This window comes from Gambusia affinis, linkage group LG02, assembly GCF_019740435.1.
Source record: "Gambusia affinis linkage group LG02, SWU_Gaff_1.0, whole genome shotgun sequence".
Classification (NCBI taxonomy): domain Eukaryota; kingdom Metazoa; phylum Chordata; class Actinopteri; order Cyprinodontiformes; family Poeciliidae; genus Gambusia; species Gambusia affinis.
The window spans coordinates 1870694-1896262 of record NC_057869.1 but is presented as its reverse complement, the minus strand read 5'-3'; the positions used below and the strand labels follow the sequence as shown (position 1 = coordinate 1896262).

The 25569-nt window shown below is 38.5% G+C and overlaps 1 protein-coding gene across 2 annotated transcripts in view; it reads right to left on the bottom strand.

The window, feature by feature from the left end:
* Positions 1 to 10717, bottom strand: part of large2 (LARGE xylosyl- and glucuronyltransferase 2) — a 97784-nt gene extending 87067 nt beyond the window's left edge. The window contains exons 1-2 of one of the 2 annotated variants that reach the window (XM_044105133.1): positions 10570 to 10717; positions 7863 to 7985 (exon numbers count right to left, since the gene is read on the bottom strand). The gene's annotated coding sequence lies outside the window, so the exon portion shown is untranslated. The remainder of the gene's footprint in view (positions 1 to 7862; positions 7986 to 10569) is intronic. The other variant, XM_044105126.1, reaches the window with a different exon arrangement.
* Between the last annotated feature and the right edge of the window lie 14852 nt (positions 10718 to 25569).

Genomic DNA, 25569 nt, shown 5'->3' with positions numbered 1-25569 from the left:
AGATCTATAACTCTAGATCTATAACTCTAGATCGTTCCTCTTTAGGTCCAAAGATAAAAACTTCAGTTTCTGTTCAGGTGGAGAAAGTTTGGCGCCTCAACGGACTGATTTGTTCTAACGAGCTGTTCAGTGATTGGATGGTTGAGAATCACCTGGTGACATCATAATTTACAGGTGTGTATCATCTCTTCACAGAACACACTTCCTACATCGGGTCTTTGATAGTTTACTCCCCTTTTTCATGGTCCTGTGAAGGTAAGGAGGACTCTGTGTGGAACTGATCAAAGTTTTGTTCTGAATGCTCTTCGTTTTGATCCAAATAAAAAAGAAACACTAAACAAATCTACTTAAATCCTCCCACAAACTGAAAGAAAAACATTAACTTCCTGTTATGTATTTAGTAGAAGAAAATTGGAAGGGTTGTTATGGTGGCCGGCGGGTTCAAAATACGCTGCAGACACATGAACAATGCAAACTACAAAACAACACACAGAGAAACGCTGCGATTAGAGAAAATAACAACAAAAATCTACAATCAGCAAGAGAGAAAAAACTGAAACCACAACCAATAAGAGCAAAAGGAAAAAATCTGCAAATAGCAAAAACAACATCAAGTATAACATGCTGCAAATTTGATCCACTAAACAAAAAATCCTCCAGGCCACTAGGGGGAGTGTGGAGTCTTAACCAACGTAAACATGCTGCTGTTGTGTCCTGTCTTTGTTGAGAGTCCAGTCCCGTCTGATCAGTTGACCGACTCCCCCTAGTGGTCTGGAGGATTTCTGTTCTGTGGAGTTATTTTGGTATTTGTTGAAAGAGTGAACGCGAAATGCGATATGCAGTTTACTTGCAAGTAGGAGCTTCAAAGATGACCAACTTAACCGCCTTGTTAAATCGACATTTAAGTATTTTGAATTTATTGTGATTCTCAATAAAATAATTTTTTTTCTGCACCTTTAACAAGCAGGAACAGTCGACAGACTGATGGATGGATCAACACTGAACTAATATAAGACAGAGAATTGCAAAATCTACAAAATTCTAACCATTAGAGAACAACTAGGAGGTGAGAAACGTCAAACTCTTTGCTGATGTGAAAACATTGTTTATGCAGATTCCAGCACTGCAAGCAGGAACTTTGAACACAAAATAAACAGGGATTCTTTTTTTATCATTATTACAGAAATAATTCAGCCGAGCTGACTGTGACGGCTGTGAGCCAAGCACTAATGCACCATTAAGGTATTTATCTCTCCTAAATAAACAGCCGCTCCACAGTGTCCTCTGCCTCGTTATGCTTCTAATACAAACTGGGGAAAGTCATCCAAAGAGGCTTTTTATGGAATTGCTGGATTAACCTGATTTTTTTCTGTAACATCCTGCATGAATGTGTGTTTTCAGTGAATTCACTGTACAGCATCCACCTCTCTCTCTCTCACACACACACACACACACCCAAAGAGAGAGAATAACCTTTTGTTCCACCTCCACAGTCCCCAATTACAGTAATCTCCTTCCTGAGTTAATCCCGCTCCGTGGAACTTTGAAGTGGAGGCGCTTCAGCGAACATCAAAGTTTTCTCCTCGGCTCACGGCGGCAGGAGAAACTCTGCGGGAAATAACGGCCGAGGACGGAGGAGGATGTCATGGATGGAAAATCCCACACAACACAAATATGCCCTTCACCGGACCATTAGAGGGGAAATCCACCTGCAGCTTCAGACTCCTTTCACCGAAGTTTGGTCGTTTTACAGAGGAACTGGAGGGCAGAAAATCCTGTTAAATATAAAAGAGTCAAAATGTTCGGTCAAATGGATCCATAAAGCACAACTTTAGACTGAAGTGGACCATGTATTAAAATGTTTTTGTACCATAATAGAACTACAATCCACTATGGATGAAGAACAATATGAAATGTCAGTTTTAAGATTAATTGGACAAATGTAACAAAACGATACGGAGATTTATTTAGATTGAGAAGATTTGATGCTAAAAAAAACCCCAGCAGGTGTTTTTATAACTGTTCAGTTATTTTACTTTAACACAAAATGACCTGTAGATTAATACATCTTAAACACAAACAAACTAAATGCTGACTCACTTAGCATTAGCAGCTAGTAGCTTTTAGAAACAAGAAATAGGAAGCAACCAGCCTTAAGCACTAGCAAGTAAGGAGCTAGTAGCTTTTAGCATTAACTTCAGTTTATTTAGAGAGAACAAATGCTGCAATAAGACACTTTACAAAATGTTACATTAGCAGGTAGATACCTATGATTAGCAGCTAGGTAGCTAGTAACTATTAGCATTAGTAGCCATGTAAAAAGTTTTTAGCATTAGTAATTAGGAAGCTAATTGCTCTTAGCATTAGCTAAACTTGGTAACTAGACAGTTTTACAATTAGCTGGTAGCTTAGAATTAGCCAGTGGAAATTACTAGTTAGCTTTAAATTTCATGAGCTACAGGAGTTTCCTTTTGCTACCGGGAACAAAATCAAAACAGCTTGAAGAGTTTGTTTTCACAGCAGATTGGTTTCCTTTCTTACTATTGTTTTTGTCGGAAAAGTTTTCATTTCTTTCTTGTTAAACAGAAAATGAGCATCAGAATTAATTTATATCAAGTACGTCAACTTATATTCCACAAAATAAAATATAAAGCTCTTCTTTTATGTTTTTACCATAACAGAAATTATAATGAAAACACTGAGATGTTTTTTATCTTAGCAGTAACTACTTGAGGCCCCCTCACCGCCCTCTAGCGGCCCCCCGCAGGCCTGAGGCCCCCACTTTGAGAAACACTGAACTATTTTATGGCCCAGCCTATTAAAAAGTGTTTCCACCTCCAGTTGGACTGGTCGTACTAGTGCAAAGACAAACCGTGTGTTTCGTGCATTTCTGTCCCCCAGCCAACGCACCACAGTTTATTGGTTCCTGCTAACCGGGTCGGTTTTATTTATCCGTTTCCAAATTAATTCTAGGATTTATTACCAACGTTTTAATTGTTTCTCTGTGAAAATAAAGTCTAAAAAGTCTGGATGCTGAAACTGAACTGAACTTACTTCAGCAGAATGTTTTCTGAAGGCCAGTCTTGTTATTGGTCCTTTTCTAAAATCCTACTTTACTTTTACTTCATCCTTCAGGATAAAAGTTGTAAAATAATTCAGAGTTTTGACAGTCGACTTTTAGACGACGGGCTCAGCTGAGGTCAGGGATGATCCTCCAATAAACACCAGAAATAAAATCAAAATGTCGTAATTAAAGGTTACAGCCTGTGGAGAACACAGGTCTGCACATAAAACTTTAATAAAACCTAAAACCAGGATTCATGTCTTCCTCTCCTGATCCACAAACCTGCAGCTTTTCTTCATCTTTACCTCCACACCTTATGAAGCGTTTAATCATCTAATTCACCCTCACTGCTGGTCATGGTCGCACTAACAACTAAACCAGCTTTGATTAATTATTCAGGTTGAGTTTCCTTTTGTCTGCAGGGCTTTCAGACGATTAATTAGAGTCCAGACGGGCGGCGCGGCGCGCCGCGGCTCCTCGGCCCTGAATGAAAACCGCCGCAGTGGAAAACAACCAGGAAGATTTTCTCCATCTGCTTTTGTGAGCAAATCAATTTGTGGCTAAAACGTTTTCTAAGAAGAGAGGCAAAATGTCGTCCTCATTAGCTTTTAGTTTACCGACGGCTTTCTGAGTTAAGACAGTCAGAAACAAAAGGCCTTTATGGACCCAACATGTTTCAGATCATTTTCCTGAGCGTGGATCTGAACCGGTCAGGGCCGCTGAAACCCGAACTGAAGGAGGAGGAAGAAAAGAGGGTCAGGAGGCAATCACACAAAACATGAATCTAAGAGGCTCTGGGTTTTAAAGTGGCTCTTTAATAGCAGCTTTATGTGAGTTATAACCGACACAAAGAGGAAGAGGAAGCAAAACGCTGCCAGGGCCTCAAGGTTTGTTTCCTATTCAGCCTCAGAAACGCTCAATGATGACTTTTCTCCATCAGCTTCAAAATTATTCACTTCAAAATAGTTTAACCATTATTTATACATTTTACCTGTAAAAATTAAACAAGAGTTCAGGCGTGTATGGAAGAGGATTAGTGCCACTGAAGGAAAAAAAAATAATTTCTCAGAAAAATAAAGTCAAAATTGTGAGAAAGAATTCAAAGAAAAAAATCTGGGAAAACAATCTGAATTTTGAGATTAAAGTCCAAGCTGCAAAAAAAGTTGATATTCTGAAAAATGTCAGAACTCTGAAGAAAGTCAAGATTTCTAGAAAAAATTCAACATTCTGAAATTAAAGTCAAAATTGTGAGAAAAAATAAAACTTTTGTCTTAAAGTCAGAAAATCTGAATTTAATCACACACAATGTAATTTTGACATTAAAGGAAAAATTACATGAAAAAAGTCAAAATGGTGGGAAAACAACGTGAATCTTGAGATTTAAATCAGATTTTGTTTTCATTGCTGCCAACTCTTCCACAGGAATCAATCCAGCAGTTTGATGATTAAATCCTCAACAAAACTCACTGAAACGTTATTTTTTAAGTTTTATTCTGAGTTAACGTTTCGCTGCCAGACGCACCAACGTGAATCGTTAATTATAAAACTTTTAGTCATTAATAATCTTCATCATGAAACCAGGAAGTGAAGAAGATCTGGGAGGAAATACAAACATTTACCCCAAATACTTTATCCAGATAAAATAAAAAGCCTGTAACTCAACGGTGTGAAATATTTTTAGAAATGCACTAAAATATTTAAGAAATCTGATTTCTTCTTCCTGACTGAATATGATGAAGTTTTTACACTTTGTTGGTTTTTTCAAAACTCAATTTACAAAGAAATGATTCTATTCCTCGTCTTCAGTGTTTGGTTTTTTTAAAAGATAAATAAAGTAGTTTCATGTTTATCAGATGCTTTCAGAAATAAGCTGTTAATGTGGAGGTCAAAAAATAATTTTAAATTGTTGCTGCAGCAGAAACAAAGTGGATGAAACTGGAATAAAGCGGCTCTGCTCTCCTGATCGATTGAGGAAAATCATCTTAAAAAGCAGAAAACCTTTCTTTCCTCTGGAAGCTGAGCAGTTTTAATCAAAGGCAGGAAATCTTTTGGAGCTTCTTGTTGTTGTGGTTCAAACAATCTTTGATGCTGCAGTTAATTTGAGCTGCTGGGTTTGATGTGAAGATGAGAGCTGCAAACTTTAACCGCTTCTGTTCAGTTCTCATTATTTACATGAGAGCCGCTGCGCAGAAACGGTTATTTTAAGATACTTTTAAATAAAACCCAAAACAAAACTTTAAATCCACCGTTTCTTGAATCAGCAGAATTATTTCCATCTGCTAAAAAACAACGTTTTGGTTCAACGGGACAGGAAAAAAATACAAATTAAATCAGATTATTATAACCATGGAGCTAATCCAGTCTGATCAATCAATCAATAATCTTTATTGTCACTATAGAAACCAGGAGGTTCTGGTCCAAAATGTGCAAATCGACCCAGAAAAAAGCAGAACATGATTGTGGATCTGCAGCTGATTTTGGTTCCAAAACATCAGAATCTACAGAGAAACGAGTCGAACAGAAAACCCAAATATTCACTCAGAAACCGTCACAGAGAATAAGTTACTGAGTAACTAATCAAATTAATCAATTAATATTTACAAATTACATCATCAGACGAACCAAAATGTAAAGTTAAATGGAAATTTTAGTACTTTAAGGACCAAAATCACTATAATTAATAAAAGTGACAAAAACAAATTAGGCAAAATAAAATGTTTCTAAATCAGTTTCTTTGCATAAAAAAACTTAAGGTGTTTGTTTCTGTTAAAGTTTGGTGGATTTCTGGTTGAATATTTTGGTTTTTCATTCAGTGGGTAGAAAATACAGAAACTTTTCTCAAGAGATACTTCAAAATAAAAGTACAAACTAGCAAAAATACTCCTAAAGGTAATTTTTTTTAAAAAGTTACTCAAGTAAATTTGCCAGCTTTTTTGCAAAGAAAATTAAAATAATCTAAAGTTTAATCATCCACATTAAATCCAGTATTAAAGCTTCTCCAACATAAAGGCAGAAAAAAAATATAAACCCAGAAGAAATTATAAATAAATTAACTTCAAGTTCCTGCAGGTTAATCTGACCTCTTGAAGAAAGTTCTGTCTGTCAGAAACGATCCACATTCTCACTCATCCGGTTTTAATCAATATTAAGGAATTATTTTTATTTAAAACAAGATCCTATATTGTCCTGGAAAAATACTTTACAGCTTCGATTTGTCTTATTTCAAGTTTAATAAAATATCTGTGGATGATTGTTTGCATTCGCAGTATGTAAACTTCTGGTTCAATCAGAATCCAGGAGTTTTGATTCTTTTCATTTTATGATCTTCAATCTTCAACCTGAACAAGCACGAGGCGACAGTGGAGAGGAACAACTCCGGTCGCACAGGAAGGAAACCATTTGGAAACGTTTTATGGGAAAAGAAAAACTGTGAAGTTGGCAGCAATTATTGCAAGTTAGTGCATACTTTTACATTTCTACCACACTTTTTCCTTCCACTTAATTTTCCTGTAATATGTTTAGATGCCTTCAACAAAGGCAGTTTTTTTTAATAATGTTAAATGGTTTGTCCTTGTGAAGGGATTCAGGTCTCCAGTTTTCCATCTGTAACTGAATATTTCTGCTTTAAAACTCTTTTTTTCTGGTTTTTATTAACTTTGTGATTTTGTAGCTGAGAAACTGAATGTTGGATTTTTACTCAGCTGATTCCTCATCATAAAAAGAAGAAAAGTGATTAAAGAAAACATTTGTACTGATTCCCCGTAACGCCTTGCTTCCAGTCAGGATTAATCTTTTTGAGATTTTCCAGGAAACGAGAACAGAAACGTTTTATTAACCGCAGAATAATTAACTGGAAACTTTAAACAGCAGGAGCTAAATAACCAAAAATTGGATTTATTTAAAACACAAGCAGCATAAATAATTACAGTTCATGTCTGAATCTCATTACTGAGTAATCCCCCGCGGAGCATAAACAGAAGTTTATGTTTTAATAAAACATAAACTTATGTTTATGATTATTTTCTCTGCAGGGAGAATAAAATCTGCTGATCCAAAAGGCGAAACGTTCGGCCCAAATGGACGGAAACGATAACAGAACCGGAGTTTCTTCAGGTCGTTAATGAGAGTCGCACACAGTTAGTCGATCCGCCGTTAAAACCTTCAGTCTGGAACAAATTTAAAGCTTCAACAAGTCAGATTCTTCCTTCAGTCGCTTCGTTTTCAACGGAAAACAGCAAAAGAACCAGAATCAACTTTTACACGTTTTGTTACTTCACAACAAAACAACTAAAATTATAATTGAACTAATATTATTATCTAGTTTGTAAAGTTACACTGTCAGAAATGTATTTGGGTTATTTAGCCTCAGTGTTAGTATTTTCAAACTAAATAATTGACTAAATATTTCGCTTGCTAACTAATTTATAAATTAATAACATGGTAAAAATGTGATTTTGAAAGATTTTAACTAAATAACCTAAATTACTACCGTTAATATTTGACTGTGTAACCTAGCAACACTCCACACTAAACAGTTTTTTCATTCATTCCTGTAAATAATATGAATTTTATTTATTATTTATTCATTTTATTTCTCTGCTTATCAGAGAAATAAAATAAGTTTGGATCTTTGTGAGGAAAACTTCTTCTGTCCTTCTCCACCTCTCTCTCTCCACCTCCATCCCTCCCTCTCTCTCTCTCCTCCTCCATCCCTCTCTCTCTCTCTCTCTCTCTCTCTCTCTCTCTCTTGAACCCAGTTTTCTGCCTGCTGGCTGTATAAAGTCGAGTCTTTACTCACATTCTCTCCCTCTGCTGCTCACATCACATATTTCTGGAAAATCACAGACAGATGATCCTGAATTATCCAAAGTTCGTCTCCGGGCGGAGAGGCAGTGGAGCGGCAGCGCAGCTCTAACGCAGCCTGACAGGAAAAAAAAAAGAAGAAGGAAAACAGGCACGATGCATTTAAGCTGAACTCTAAGAATAAAACTCTTGTGGCGTTTAGTTGTTTGTTTTACTGTTCAATAATCAATTATTTATCCGTCGCTGCGTGTCGGCGCATCGTGTTTAAAGTAAAGCAGAGAGCTGAGCAGCTGCAGGAGTTCATTCTGTGTTCAGGAGAAAAACCGAACCTCCAGATCCGAACATTAAGACATGAAAAACAAATAAATCAGAATTTATTCTCTGAACAGCTGAAAGACTCGCATCTGGAAAAATCATCTTTCAGCTTCAAACTTTTGTTTTTGGTCTAAAACTAACATTTATTTTGAAAACTAAATATTAGTTGACTCATTAAGTATTTAGTTTGAACCAAAGTATTTAGGTTCAAACTAAATACTTAAGTAGCTCAGAGCTAAATGAAGCTATAGTTAGCTATTGCTAAGGATTTAGTTAGCAGGCTAAATATTTAGATTACAAACTAATTAATATCAAACCTATAATTATATATTATTAAAGCTCTGAGCTAAATATTTATCTTACAAACTAAATAACTAGTATAGCTATAGTATATTAATATTATTAAAGCTTCCAGCTACAGGCCACTAGATAATTAGCTTCAAACTAAATATTAGTTAGCCTTGAGCTAGCTAAGTATCTCGTTTTAAGCTAAATGTTTAGTTTGCTAATCAGATTACGATTTATAGACGCTCTGAAAGCAGCTTACAGCAAAACCTTCATCTCTGCAGACATGAGATTTTATAAGGTTTAAATTAAAACTATCTGGATTTTCTCTCAGTATTCTGAGCAAAACTAAAAATGTTTCTATGCAACAATCAGGTTTCATGTGTTTCATCCAAACCAGCGAAACAAACAATAATGTTCCATGAAAACCATGAAGAGGAAAAACAGCATCAGACTCAGATCCTGCAGAAATATGAAAATGGAGAAATGTAGATTTCTGAAAAGGTTTTTTTCTTTTATAATATTTTAAGCTGGGCATCGTCTCAATTCTGCCCACCAGCAAAACTGTGAATAAAAGCTACATTCACAGCAATTCAGGAGCAATCTGGAGATAATCTGTGTTTTCCAGCCCACAGTAATAAACGTTCAGAACATGGACATGTTGGACCTGCTGTCTGGAAACGGATCCGAACCCTGACCTCGTTTCCATGAACTTCCAGACTCCATATTTTTATGCTGAAAGCTGCTCCTGTATGTTTCACTCAGCAGATTTAGTCTGGCCCTAATTAGCTTCTTTACTTGCCAGAGGAGGAAAACGTCCTCAGCTAGACCTAAACTTTCATTACAAGATGTGCCGAAAACTAAATTCTGACCTTAGAAAGGGAAATGCTTCATCCTGCTGTAAAAAGGAGCCTTAAATGTTCCAGCTCTGGTACAAGAGTTACAATTCGCTTCATTTTTTCCCTGCTGGTCGGTAGTAAAGCTAAAGAACAAACACTCCCTGATGCAATTTCTTTCTGATTATATTAAGGCTAAATAGGAAATTTTAACTTGGAAAGAGAAAAATAAAAATCAGCAGCCATGTTGTCTAAACATGAACAAAAAGCTTCATTGCTGCAAAAAACCCAAAAAGGTGAAAAGTTTTTTTGGGACTAAATTCTGGTTTCAGTTACTCTGATAAAAAAAAATTGGTTCATGCTACAAAGTTTAAGTTGACATTGTGTTTACTCTGAATGTAACTTGTTTTATTTAAGTTACATTAGAAATCAATGATCATAAGATTTTCCAATTTCCAAGTCAGAAAAATCAACCAGAAGTCTTTAAGTAAAAGAGTTGACCTGGAGAGCCGTTCCAACATGACCGCCTTTCTTTTTAAAAATATTGACAAATTATTAAATAATGCGCAGCTGTTCGCTCTTTGTTAGTCAATTGGCTAGTGCTACATAAATCCCACAGACTAATGCTAATGCTACTAGCATTTTTCTTTTTTCTAAACATTGTTTTACCTGATTTAACACAAGAAGCACTTTGAAGAACATTTTATTCACAGTATCTGAGTTCCACATCAAAAAGTATCAAACAAAAGTAGAAAAACAACTCAATTTTCAGCCCAGACTCCAAAGCCGCTAGCAGCCACTAGCTGCTGAAATCCAACATGGCTTCCCCTCAGAAAAGCGGCAAAGATCAACAATTAATTTACATTTCTTTCAGTTTATGTTTTAATGTTCTAAGTTACTTGTGTTAAAAGTTGGTGGATGGAACGTGTCACTCTGTCAACTGCAAAGCTAACGAATTAGATGCTAAAGACTTGAGCTAATATGTTAGCATTACAAACAGAACTGAACTTAATTAACATCCTGGGTAGGAAGCGCTGCAGTGAAGTTATGTGCTTTTTCCTTTACAGGTTCAGTCTTTTGTATTGAGGAAGAATAAATAATCTTAGAAATTATTCCTTTAATAATTAACTCGGACTCCATGGAGGAACTGTTTTCCTTCCCGCATCATGCGGTTTGACAGTTACATAACCAAGGACACGCAGCGGAACTGGAACCCAACGGCTAACTTATCTCAACTCCGAGACAACAAAAGAAAACTTAATTTACCTCTGATTCATATTCACCTTTAAACGGCGCAAACTGTCGGTAGCTGCTGTGATGTTATTGCGCAGAGCTGGAAGGAACACACGGCTGTTTGTCGGACTAACAAAGCGTGTGGTTTCCAGAAGCATCCATGCTGCAGTAAAGGCCAGAAGGTGGAGATTTTACGGGGAACACGGAGTGTAAGTGCACCAACCTGTGCTGGACATGGATTAGCAAATGCAAGCAGGGCGAGGTCGAGTGGTGCAGCTTTCTGCATGAGCGCTCTGCTGCACATTTTATAACATCCAGAGCTTCACTGCATGCACACGCAAAGCAAAGTTTTCTCCTAAAAAGCTGGTTGTTTGAATAATTTACCAACAAACCGGGCTCTGCAGATGAACCAGCATTAGTTTGAATGTTTTTATTTTGCTTTCCGTCCCAAAGCACCATCTAAATATAATTATGCTCACACTAAAACTTAAATAAAACAGTGTTCTTGTTCTGTGAGAACTAATTTAGAGAATATTTTCCCGATTTACAAAGTGACTGTTGTAACATACGGTGGCTGACAAGTGCCAATCTACTGCAAACTCCAAAAACACACAAAAAACCACATACAACAGAAAAACAATGCAAACAATTAATACTGCAATTACATAAAATATCAGCAAAAACAAATGCAAATAAAAACACTGCAACCACAAGAAGTGAGAGCAAAGGGGACAAAAATAGTAAAAACAGTCAATATAAAAAGCTGCAAACTCTCAAGTCAACACGGAAGTCATCCTGACCACTAGGGGGAGTCTGGAGCAGACAATATTACCTAAACAAATACGCTGCTGTTATAGTGAAGTATAATGCACCTTGTCTTTACTGAGGGTCTGGACTGTCCATGCAACTTCCTATTAACTAACAGGTTTCCTGTCTGACTGATTTACAGGTCAAACACGGCGGTGGTAGTGTGATGGTCTGGGACTGCAAAAAAGAGAGAAGGTTTTCAAATGACCTAATCAAAGTCTGCAGTTAAATTTGATTGAAATATAGTGGTATGATACAAACAGACTGTTTACTCTGGAAAAATAACTAGTGAAAAATAATTCTTCAAAGAAAGGTGAACTAAAATCAGATCCATCTCAAGACGGGTGAAAATATCTGGCTAAGTTTTTTCAGCCAATTTTAATAAATTCACATAAAATCATCTATTAACTCAAATATTTACTAATAAATTTCAGGAGCAAAACCCAAGATGCTTTTTCAAACTTCAAATAATTGGAGACTTTTCATTTTTGCCGTATTTCCAAAGTGGGAACCTCTAAGTCAACCTGTGTGACCCTGAAACAAATAAACGACAGAAGAAGAAGAATCTGACAACAGGAAACGGTGACAGCAGCGTGAAAAGCTACAAATATTTACTTCAACCCTGACAAGTTTTATTTGATGGATTATTGATTAAAAAATAAACTGTTGACTTTCCTTTCATGTAGTTTTCATGATGAAAGTAAAATATTTTCAAACCTTCAAAGTTAAATTTTGATGCTGAGAAATAAAAAGTTTTCCGGAAAAACATTTCAGAACAGATAAAACCTGGTAAACAGTAAGTACAAAGTTCATATTTCTGGGGTACAAAAGTAGATTTTACTTTGCAGAGTTTCAGAAAAGTTCCAAAGCATGTGGAATATTTTAGAAATAAACTTCCACAAACTGCAGAAGCAGCTTTCAGTATTTATACACCAGAAATCTGAAGCAAACTACCAGAAAACTGCAAACCAGCCGAAACACTGAGTTCTTTTAGGTTAAGACTAAAATCCCACTTTTGATTAGCAGCAGGTTGAACATTGATCAACATGTTTTCTGTGTGTTTGCTTGATGAGTTTGTTTCACACAGTGAATATTTATTACTTGTTTCATAATTAGTGATGTTTTTATGAGGTAAAGCATTTTAAACTGGCTTCTTGCTGAAATGTGCTGCACAAATAAACTTGAACATGACTTTTGGTCATAATTTATGGAGACTAATCTCTGAGAATGTTTCACACCGGATGGTCCAGTCGACCCGGTTCTATTAGGACCAGAACTCCATCATCTGCTGCGTCTTCAGCTGCTGTGGTTCTTTCTCTCTGCTCTGAGTCAAACCAACCTGTTCCCCTCCTGGCCTGTGGGGGCGCTGCATCAAGACCCACTGAAGGAAACGACACAAAAACCTCTGAAGACGCCGACAGCACTGACACTTCCTTCTTCACCAGATGGAGAAAAAATGAAGCTGCGTCAGATTTTAGAGGATTTCGCTTTAGTCTTTGGCTAAAGCCCACAAGCCATTTCTCCTGCTAGCACTATTTGGGTTATATTTACCCAGAATGCCCTGCACTGTAGTCCATTTCCTGCTTTTGGAGAGGTCTCTTGTCCAATTGGCGTTGACATAACCGAAGCAAAGTTCACTTCAACCGAACCCAGACCGAGGTTTGTAGACGACCAGAGTTTGATTAGCGTTCACACCTCCACAACCGAACCGAACTTTCTAGAGAAACGGACTGGAGATGGATTAAATCGGACTGAACTGGGCTGTGAATGAACCCCAAGTGTTGGGGACATATGGAGTGTTTTAGTGCCAAGCAGATGTTTACAGGAGAAGTTGTGAAATCTGAAGTGTAACAAGAAGCCGCTGACATGAACGAAGCCTCATGTTTGTTTCTGCAGTGGCTTCAATTTAAAAGCAGCAGCCGAAACTTTCAGCTGAGCACAACGCTGACATGAACTGGAAAAAAAACCTAAAACATTCAGCTTGTTTACTGGCAAACATTTTCCACATGGCGATAAAGGAAAAATCCATAAACAGGCCATGAAATATTCATGGGTTTCTGCTCACCTTCCTCCTTCGGCTCTTTGTTGCAGAAGCACTGAAACAGAAACTGTCAACTCGATTATTCAGACAGACAAAACACAGCAGTGCTTCTGACAGGACTGTCAGACATCAGCGTTGCATGGTGGGTAACGTAGGCACAAGGTCCTAACGTTTCGGACCAATAAAGAGAAAACTACGAGCATCCGGCGTCACTTTCAATTCCCTCTGGGAGCCGGCCGCCGTTTCTGGAGTGCAGAACTAAACTGCTGGAGTATTGTGACGTTTATAGAAAGGCGGTGGTCATGGTCAAACGCTCCACTCTGACAGTTGCTAGGAGACGACATGTGAACAGCATCCTGAAATCAGTGGGTTTGTATGCCGGAGGATCCAATCCGACCTCCTCCCGCAGAGCCGGCCGGTCTCTGCAGGAGGAGCCCCAATTGGACACAAGTGGGACTTTTTACGCTCAGCACTTTTCCAGTGGCTGCAGCGTTGTCCTAAACAGCAGGTGGTGGGAAAGGCGAGACGGAGGGAAAGACGGAAAACAGACACTGGAAAACGCAGCTAACCAGCAGAAACTGAAAGAGCTCACACTCACCACGGGGTTTGGTTAACGTCAGAGTACAAGGCTTTAAAATGCGTCAATAAAAAATTAAATACACAAGTAGAGTTCAGTGAAAATGCCTGAGGCTCGCAGAAATGTGAATGTTCAGCATTTCTGCATGTTGGAGTAAAAATATTTTACGACAGAAGCAAAACTTAAAAATGTGTAACTTTTAATTGGAGTACTTTGACCCAGAGGAGGAAAAACCAAATTAAGAACTAATTACTTTACAGAACAACATCCTGGCTGTGATTAGCTTGTATAAACTAGTTCTTGGTCAAAGAGCAGAACTCTGAGGAAAATTGTGCAAAATGTTGGAAATCCAACATTTGATAGTATTTCAAATGTTTTAAACAGAATCTCTCTGCATTCATATCAAATAAATGAGGCTTTATTTATGTATTTATTGTGTGCATATTAGTGTAAACTAAACTGAAACAAACAATTTCATTATTTCAACAAAAGTGTTGAAGAGTGAGATGGGAAAAAATACCACCTGCTGAAATCTGTTGTCATTTTGACGCAGAAGAAGAAAAAAGGCGGGAAACTCTGTTTACATATGTGATGGTAGGAAATCATAAGAAGGCCATCATATTTTTTTATTTTTATTTCTGAACAATTGGTTCCAGCTGAAACCAGAACTGAATTAGCAGTAATTCATTCAGCTTCCTTCCATCCATCCATCCATTTTCTTACACCCTTCTTCCCTAATGGGGTCGGGAGGGTTGCTGGTTCCTCTCCAGCTGCGTCCCGGGCGAGAGGCGGGGTCACCCTGGACAGGTCGCCAGTCTGTCGCAGGGCAACACAAAGACATACAAGACACACAACCATTCACACACACACACTCACACCTAGGGAGAATTTAGAGAAACCAATTAACCTGACAGTCATGTTTTTGGACTGTGGGAGGAAGCCAGAGAACCCGGAGAGAACCCACCATGCACAGGGAGAACATGCAAACTCCATGCAGAAAGACCCCGGGCCGGGAATCGAACCCAGGACCGTCTTGCTGCAAGGCAACAGCTCTACCAACTGCACCACTGTGCAGCCTCATTCAGCTTCCTTTTTTCAATTAAAACAAAAATATCTGCAGTTATTAGAAGCATTCAGAAACCAAACAGACCAGAAGACGGATCCTTCCTCTGGCCTCCATCTTGTTTCCCTCCTGCTGTTTCTTGGCTGGGCCTCGTCTCCCTGGGAGGTTTGGGTAATGAATTACCTCCTGACAGCACGATGCTGATTAGAATGCATGTCTGAGGTCTCTGTAAATCAAACCAACGTGAACAAAATCCAATCTGTGGGCGTCATCACACAGCTGTTGCCCTAAACGGATGTGAGCTCAAGAATGATGGCGGAGTCGATTTAACGGAGACGGAGAGGACGTAAACAAACCCGGCGAGACGCTTCAATATGTAGTTCATCAGGCGCCGGCGCTTCCTGTTCAGCAGCCACTTCCTGTTCCAACGGCCACAAAAAGCTACAGGAAGTAAACCCACAGGACCGGGCCTGAGGTTCTGTCTGGAGATTTACTGTTCATCTAGCAGGACAGAACATTTCAGTCGTTTTCAGGCCTGTCACAAAATTACATTTTGCTGGATGAAAAATTACCTCAGAAATTATGAAAATAATTTGTTGTTTTGAGGCCATTTCTAAGTAACATAATGGTAAAAAAATGAGTATTTAGCACCAAAACTGGAAGATATTTTAAATATCAAAATAAATAAACAAAAGAATAAATAAAATGAATTATCTCTGTAAATAAAACTGAACTTCAATAAAAGGTTTAGTTGAGATGAAAACAGACTGGAGACGTTTATCGTCCAGGTTTTAGTAGAAAGAAAGAAACAATAAATTATGATGAAATTATTGAACTTGTTTTAATTCAACATGTGATTAATAGATTTATTTTGACGGGCCTATTAAACTGACCGAACAATAAAACAAGGGAATCAATTCAGTTTATTTAATTTGCGTTGCATTGATTATCAATCAGTGCATTAAGTTCAGTTTATTGTTCAAAGCAGTTTAAAAAGTTTTTATTTTATTTTTGCATGGAGTCAGTTGCTGCGATTCCATTACAAATGTGCAGAAATCTTAGTCTGCTAATGTCAGAAAAACAAAATGTTTCCATTAAATAAAAAATGTAATTAAAATCAGGCATGTTAGTTACAGAAAATATATTCATAATTCAGCGCTCATCGTCTATCAGCCAATCAGAGGAGGCGTCTTGTTCCGGTCGGAGCAACAAGCCCCGCCTACTGCAGAGCGGCAACCTGAGCAAAGTTTTGGGGAAATTATGGTCGGCCATTTTCCTGACTCAACAGGTTGGAATGAGATCAAACTTTTCCAGGATGATATTGAGGCTTGTTTTACGTTAATAATGTCTTAAAATGATCTAAATTTAATGTTTGTTCCTGGTTTTTCAATTGGAGACTGTTTGTTGTTTTAATGAAGTTAGTTTTGTCTTATTTCAAGTGTGCCAAGATATTTGCAGTAAACTGGATCAAACGTGATAAGAGTTTGTTTTTACAGTGTGGTAAATTGTCCACCTGTGTTTTTATGAGACATCAAATGTTTATGATTTGTTTCTAAATGTAAAAACAAATCCTCCAGTTGAGAAAAGGAGAGACAAATGCTTATGGCACTACATACATGCTGTAATTCCTATGAATTCATCAGAAAGTTTGCATTTTGCCCGGATCCCGATGGATTTCTGCCTCTGCAGAGACATTAAATAAAATCCATCTGGGCTAGAAATCTGGTTCTGGCTGGAAGAGATGTTCAACTTTCACCTTGACCTTTCACCCGTTGGGTTTAAAGGTTCTGATCGACTAAATCTAAACCTACATCAGGTTTTTTTTGTTTCTGTTCTTCTGAGACTGAATAAAAGGTCAGTTTGGGTTTTTCTTCCAGTCAGCGGATCCAGGACTTCTTAAATCCAGAAACACGTAAGCAGTCGCTGCCAACATGCCAACATTTTGTTCCCGGGCTGAGATGAAAGATGGAGCGCTGCAGCTGATCAGCGCGGCGCCTGCAGCATCAGCCCTTTCCTGGTTCACTCCTCCATAAATTATTTAACTTCTTATTTCGCCTCCTTCCCCACAGTTCCTGGACGACCACCGACTTTATGACTCCCATCAGGACAAACATGCTGATAAAACTGTAGCAAAGACGACTGCAGCCGTGTTAACCAACGTTTTGTTTTCAGCAGAAAATCATCCATTTATATATTATTCTGACAGGAAAGAAGCAAAACAAGGTTTCTTTTCACTCGTCGTTCCACAAACAGGAGCTGCTCTCATTAGCCACAAACAGCCGATATTTGTTGGGTTTTTGCCTTTGCATCAGGTTTTTTAAACGGTGAAGGCAGGAGAGCTGGAAGTTCAGCAGAGCAGAACTGGAGGTGCTGAATCATTCATCTTCATCCAGTTATTTTCCCGTCTTCATCGCTGTGAAGGGACTGCGCTACATTAACAGGAGCCGTGCTGCAGGCTGCACACATCAATACACATTCCAGCACAAATCACTGGGATCTGGCTGCTATGAAGACCAATCTTTGGCATTTTCATCAAAATAACTAGAATTTTAGTCGTTCTGGTTGAATTGGAAGAGCAGGACTCATTTTAGAGGGAATCCATGTTTTTCTGTCAGCCGATATCTCCAAGGAAACATGCTGTCATTAAAAAAGCTTCAGGAATATCAGCAATCAGAAGATTTCACCCAAATCTATGACAGGCGAGAGCCACGAGAGGGACGGAAGAGAAAATTCACTCCAAAAAATAACCCAGAAAAGTTTCAGAAACTTCCTACAGAAAACTTAAGACACTTCTGAGTTTGGAAAGTTAAAAATTTGGTCCAAAATGTTTTTGAAAATAATCTAAAAAATGTTCCAGAAAAAACAATAAAAAATTTTTAGGAAAAATTGTTCTAGAAATGTTTCTAAAAAAATTTCTACAAATAAAGTTCTCATCCTCAGAAATGTTGAGATTAATGTCAGAATGTTTTCTTTCTAAAGACACAAGTTTTCAAGTTTTATACTTTCTGAGTTTTCAAAAGTTGAAAACTCAAAATTTCAGTTTTTTTCCCAGAAAAAAACTAAAATGTAAATAATCCTGGGTGAATTTGGGAAATAAAAGCTACATTTTGATTAAAAATGTCTGACAGAAAAGAGCCATGATAACGTGACAGAGAGCTACTCTTCATCACTCGCCTTCATTTCGGTGAGATTCTAAAATCTGGTTTCTATTTAAAGACAAACTGCGAGAATAAAACCATCAACATCATGTGAAGTCAGAGGTTCATGTGAAGAAGCAGCAGCTGTCAGGTTGCAGATATTTATAACTGAATTCTGTTTTTCTGCATCCCTGACAGAAACAACATCTCAAAAACATGAAGATTCTCCTTCGAATATGACGAAACTTTCTTCTTCCAGTCGCTTTAGCTCTAGTGTGTGTCACCCAGACGCTAATGGAGGATAAACCAGTGGTGTGTGTCAAGAAAACCTATTGAAGAACCAGTTTGAAACTGGAACTTGAAGTTCTTACAAGCAGCTTCTCACAAATACACTTTGTTCCCATTTCGTTGGCTAAATTGCAAAAAAAAAATAAAAAAATGAAATATAGTTTTTCCCCAAGAAAAAGTGCTGGTTGCTGTGAATCTTTCAGGTTCTCTGTCAGAAATTTACTTTCAGGTATTTTTTAAATGATTTTTTAGATTTCCTTTAGCCATAATGCTTTCTGTTTCTTCATTGTTCAGACACACAATTTAATGTCGCAGTGAGAATGACAGAACATGAAATGATTGAAAAGTACAGAGAAAAACATCTGAAAGAAATTCAGAAAGTTTGGCTAACTACTAATTAAAATGTCCTCTACATAGAGGCAGCAGTCTCATTATCACTGCTTTAGACAGAGAGAGAGGACGCTAGCTACTGGTAGCATTACTGACAGCTGCAACTGAGCGCACTAGTAAATGAGGAGATTCACTGAAGCTAGCTTTGGAGAGGCTAGTAGTGACTAGCATGCTTTAGCTGGTCACCACCGGATTGCAAACTTTCTATTGTCCACTAGCACAGATAGACTGCTGTTAGCCTCGAATTGGCTAGCATTAGCCTAGAAGAGGCTAGCATTAGCCTTGGAGAGAGTGGTATTAACCTTGAACAGGCTAGCATTAGCCTCAAATTGGCCAGCATTAGCCAATTCTCTCTTGGAGAGAGTGGCATTAGTCTTGAACAGGCTAGCATTAGCCTTGGAGAGAGTGGCATTAGTCTTGAACAGGCTAGCATTAGCCTTGGAGAGAGTGGCATTAGTCTTGAACAGGCTAGCATTAGCCTTGGAGAGAGTGGCATTAGTCTTAAACAGGCTAGCATTAGCCTTGGAGAGAGTGGCATTAGTCTTGAACAGGCTAGCATTAGCCTTGGAGAGAGTGGCATTAGTCTTGAACAGGCTAGCATTAGCCTTGGAGAGAGTGGCATTAACCTTGAACAGGCTAGCATTAGCATCAAATAGGCTAGCATTAGCCTAGAAGAGGCTAGCATTAACCTTGGAGAGAGTGGCATTAACCTTGAACAGGCTAGCATTAGCATCAAATAGGCTAGCATTAGCCTAGTAAAGGCTAGCATTAGCATCAAATAGGCTAGCATTAGCCTTGGAGGGGTGGCATTTGTTGTTGCAGCATGACTTGCTAGTAGCTCAATATCCAGAGACGATATTCTTCAGGAATGTCCTGGATGTCCATTAGCTGTTGGCAGCTCTGCTAATCCGCCTCGTTTTCTTCTGCTGCTCCTCTTTAAGTCTCTGTGTGGCCATATGCACTAACCTTTCCCATGCTAACACCAGTCTATACAAGGCTAATGCGAGAACAGGAAGTTTAAACTTCTTTCATTCATTATAATTTCCAAGGTGTTTCGGCTTCTAAGCTACATTTGGATAGGCTGATAGTGTTGTATAGGCTAGAGGCACTTGATGGACTGATGTTCTTGAATAGGGTAACATTAGCATTAGACAGGCTAACATTAGCCTTGGATAAGGTGGAAATGCTACCAGCTAGCATGCCTGGCTTGGTCACCGCCTTATTAGACTCATTCTTGTTTCTTTAAAGAAAATTTACCAAGAAGAAATGTAGGCATACAATGTTTTTAAGCGATATACATTAGACGGGTTGACATGCAGACAGTTAGTGACCATCATCGCCATGCTAGTCACTAGCTTCCCCAAAGCTAACGCTAGTGATTAGCCTCCAGTCCAGTCTCATTGGAGCTGCTGACACCTCAGCACACCCTGGAGTCTGAAGCACCTGCAGATTCCTGAAAGATGACTAAAGATTGCAACAGAAAGGTGGATTTGAAGTTTATTTCTTAGAATATTCCAGTTATTCAGCTGGCAGAGGACACAGATACGGCATGAATGTGAGTCAGAAAGAGAAAAGCTGAGGTTACAGAGCAGAGAGATATAAAAAGCTTTTCCTTCATCCAATTTCCTTCCCTCGGTCCTTTATGTCCTTTTTCACTTATTACTTACCAGAGAGCACATTATACAAACACATCAGGCGAAGGAGAAAGAGGTGATACAGGATGGAGAATCACCGCGCGGCGAAGCATCAATCACACTTAGATTATTCTGACAATGGCTGTCAGAACAGACTGTGACTTTATGGATCAGACCCAGAAACCTTGACTCCTTCGCATTGCCGAGAAGGTAAAACGAAAAGGTCAGGAATCAGCTGTAGATGCTGGAAATCACCCCAGTAAAAATGAGTTTTATTTCCTGAAGTCACGTCTAATAAGGCCCCCATGTGCAGCTGATGGTCATAATCACTCCGAACATTAAAAATGGCAACAGCTGTGGCCTGGAAATGTTTAGAGGCGATCATTTCTGGTTAGCGGCGGCTTCGTCTCCCCTGGTGCCTCAGAAATACCTCAAAGATCTCCACAGGCTGCAGAGAAATGTCATTCTGGGATGTTTACGAGCCTCCAGGTCTCGCAGCGGTTTGGAGAGGTGATAAAAGCTCGACCTCGAGTGGGACGGGGTTTTAAAACCTGCTGCCTCTGAGTGTTCCTGACCTTTACTGCTCGCTCCAGAGCATAGAAAGTAAAAATATTATTTAAAAGTGTTACTGTTGGTCCATTTACAACCACTTACACATTTATGAGCAGCTCTATTTTTATCTTTTCATCTTTTTTATATGATTTAAGTTGAAACAATGAAATAAAGAATAATTAAATTAAATATTGTTGCATATCATCCACGTCTCTTCAAAGAGTCACTGAGAATGATGATGATGATGATGATGATGATGATGATTATGATGATGATTATGATGATGCTGAGGGTAGCAGTCAGTCCTGCAGCAAATCTGAGGAAGCCTCTGACTGAAGACGGTTGCTGTTTGACACGCTAACAGATCAACATTCAGGCAGCAGAGAAATTATTATTATTATTATTATTTTTATTTTTATTTTTTTTTATTACTGTATTTCAGAATAACACCATCAGTTGTTAGCAAGCTCTGCTAATCCACCTCGTTTGCTTTTGCTGCTCCTCTTTAAATTTCTTATTTAGTTAGTTAATATTTAGTTAGCAAGCTAGATATTTAGCCTTAACCTATTTAGTTTTCAACTAAAATTTTAGTTAGCTAAATAGTTTGAAGCTAAATATTTGGCTTGCTAGTTAAATATTTAAGCTAATCATTTGTTATTCTCCGGTCCAGTCCTCTAAAAGTCCAACATGTCTTCCATGTTCTGGCTGCGCAGCACAGCAACAGGTTCTGATCCGGTCCGTCTCTGCAGAGTTCATGCTTTCTATAAACAGTGATGGCTTTCCCCCGCTGACCACTGACCCTCTTTCATCAGGTCCAACTCATGATCAGAGGCCAGAACCAGCAACTGTTGCCAGAACTGAAAATAGCAGCGCTCCAATTAGCCCGTCTCTGACCTTTTTCTTTAGCTCTGCAGACAGAACCGGGCTTCCATGCCAAGTTGGGACCCGGCCAGGTCCTGCAGATGGGAAATCACGAGTGCTGGAAATAAAATGATAACCAACAGGAAGGCTGGACGGCCGGAGCTGCAGAGGCTGCAGGTTGCTGTAAGATGCTGCAGGTTGCTGTAAGTTGCTGCAGGTTGCTGTAAGATGCTGCAGGTTGCTGTAAGATGCTGCAGGTTGCTGTAAGTTGCTGCAGGTTGCTGTAAGATGCTGCAGGTTGCTGTAAGATGCTGCAGGTTGCTGTAAGATGCTGCAGGTTGCTGTAAGATGCTGCAGGTTGCTGTAAGATGCTGCAGGTTGCTGTAAGATGCTGCAGGTTGCTGTAAGATGCTGCAGGTTGCTGTAAGTTGCTGCAGGTTGCTGTAAGTTGCTGCAGGTTGCTGTAAGATGCTGCAGGTCGCTGTAAGATGCTGCAGGTCGCTGTAAGATGCTGCAGGTTGCTGTAAGTTGCTGCAGGTTGCTGTAATATGCTACAGGTTGCTGTAAGATGCTGCAGGTTGCTGTAAGATGCTGCAAGTTGCTGTAAGTTGCTGCAGGTTGCTGTAAGATGCTGCAGGTTGCTGTAAGTTGCTGCAGGTTGCTGTAAGATGCTGCAGGTTGCTGTAAGATGCTGCAGGTTGCTGTAAGATGCTGCAGGTTGCTTAAGAAGAGGAACATTTTAAAAGTAAAATCAATTTTCACCCAAACTGTGAACAAAAACTGAAGATTCCTCTTCCTGCTGCCAACTCTTACAACCTAAACTCCATTATCATGTTAAAAAATAAAAACACTCTTTCTCTCTAAAGTTCAGGCTGAGGTCGAGAGCTGGAGGAGGAAGCTGCAAAGTGCAAGAACTGTGAAAGGTCAGATGTGATGAAAACGCCAGATCATCGTCACGTGTTTCTGCTGAGGCCAGAATGAAAACAGGCAGAAAGAGAAGAAGAGCTGGTCTGAGCAGAAACCATGAATTCATAGGGAGATTATTGTGATCTGAGTAACAGTCAGAGACTCTAAACACCAGAAACACACGACGTAACGCCAACAATGTAACGCCAACAATGTAACGCCAACAATGTAACGCCAACAACGTAACGCCGGCGACATAACGCCGCAAAACCTCAAATGACAATAAACATAACTGGTGAAACTGTTAACTTCACCAAATGCTTCAGTAAAAAAATCTAAACTTTTTCTCACTTTTATTTACTATTTAATAGTTATTATATTTATTTAGTATAAAAGCTGCCTCGTATTTTCTGATTTTATTAATCCAGGAGTTATTAGGGGTTTTGCAGCAGAGTCTCATCTACAGCTTTATGGTTCCTATGATCTTTTTCTAGTCAGACACTTTTCCATTTCATGCTAGCTATGCTAGCTTGAGGAGCAAAGATGGCTGAAAATTTGACTGGTTGCTAGGTAACCGGGCTGGGCTTGGCTGGGGTTGCTAGGTAACAGTTTAGCGCCCATAGAACAACTTAATCTGGATTTTTTTTTTTTTTTATTACAAATTTTCCAGTCACCAAAAAAAAAAAAAAAAAAAAAAGCTTGAGTGTTTTTAAGCACTTTGGTTCTTAGAAGCTGTAGAAACCCAAATGGATGTATGAAAATTGCAAAAGGTTAATTTTCCATAACAGATTCCTTTTAATTCCTCCCCCATCCAGCTGCTCCTCTGAAACCTCTGAAACCTCTCTGACTTCCTTCTGTTCATGTTTGGTTTGCAACACTTAAAAATAACCTGCATTTCTTCTTCTTTTAATGAAAAATATAAAACTATTCTGCAGACCGAGTGAAGCAAAGAGCAACCATCATTCCTGAGAGTCTGAGAAATATCCATCCAGCTCTGGAGCAACATTAATTTTTAATCTGCGACATGATCTCTGATACGAGTAGAATCTGTTGGAGGATAAGAGATTTGTGATAGCGCTGCAGAAATCCAGAGAGAGTTCCTGAAAGTGCCGGTCGCAGACGGATATGGAGCATCATCTTTTTATGATGTTGATGGATCCAGCTGCAGATCCGCCTTGTTTGTTTGGTTTTTCAGCTACAGTCACTTTAAATTATTGATATCCTGCTTTTCTCTGAATATGTCTCAAACTTTGATCTGTTTTGCTTGGATGCAACTTTTGAGAGGTAGATTTGAATTTCATGTCTGCATTGTTTTATTTCAGTCTTAAACTTCACCTTAAAAGCCAAAAATATTCAGATTTTTACTCCATTTTTAAAATAAAGATTTTTTTTCTGAATTTGATGTTGACGGATTCATCATTTTTTAATATTTTTCTATCAAGGAAACTGAATTTGTTTGCATCACTTGGGATACAAATAAATCTGAATCTGAATAATCAGCTGGAAAAACATAAAACTGCCTGTACTAAGTTTTACAGGATTAGATACAGCAGCCAAATGCAACACGTATCCGACATGGCAGTCCGTACGGCCCAAAGCCCAACTTCTGATCCAGAAACAATCCGATCGGTGCCACACGTGGAACTGAATCATATCTGGTTGTCTGCAGTCTGAACGGTCACGGCACATTTTATCCATTGATGTGAGACACCAGAAGAAGCCAGATCAGAAATCTGGACGTAAACAGACTGAAAACAATTATTATGAAATTATAAAAGAAGTCTGTGACAGTGAAGAACATTTTATCTGAATCTCCTGACCTCGACTCCCCATCCAAACCAGAGCTGGGCAGGAATAGTTACATTTACTCCAGTAACTCTATGGGAAAAAAAATTACTTTTATGAGTAGTGCTGTACTTTTTACTTTTACTTTAGTGATTGTGTATAATGTATCGCTACTCTTACTTGAAGAGTATTTCTGGGGTTTCTACATATGAATAACTTCACTAAATTAAGAATAAGTTTGTTTTATACAAACATTCACCAGACACACAGCTGTAGTTTTTTGTTCAAATTTTGTGAACTTTATTTTTATTTTGAAAAATATTTATTTTGCTTGATTTTGTTATAAGTTATTTTTCATTTTGGCCAATAAAAACACCAAAAATCCCACATAATCATATTTTGGTCCATCTGATGATTTAATTTCTAAATATTAAATAATTGATGTTTTGATCAGTTACTTAGTGCCTGATTCGCCTTTTTATCAAATACTTTTTAATCTTACTTGAGTAATTTCTTGGAAGGCTATACGTTTTACTTTTACTCAAAATAGCGGTTCTCTTAAAATGTTTGGTTCCTCACCTCTGATCCGAACAGACTTCATAGACGGTGCAGTCAACTCTCCATAAAACCCGCTGCTGTTGCTGTTTTTAACTTTTATCAACTTCCTTCCTCTTGTTCTGATTTGGTATCGATGCTTTCCGCGCTCAGCAACTTTAAAATCCATCCACAGACGGCGGCGGCCATTGTTACTTCCGTAAACAGAGCGCTGCTGTGTGACGTCAGCGTTCTTTTTCTGCGCATGCGGGTCGCATTTTCACAGAAAACTGACTGCGGTTGAACGGAACAAACACGCAGAAAAACAAGAAAACAAAAATAATTTTTAATCTAAAAGAATATAAAACATGAATTGAGCATCAGGACCTGCTGTGGGAACGCAGCCTCCGTCTGTTCACATAACATTTTAGTCTTGTTTGACCAAAGCATGATCTACT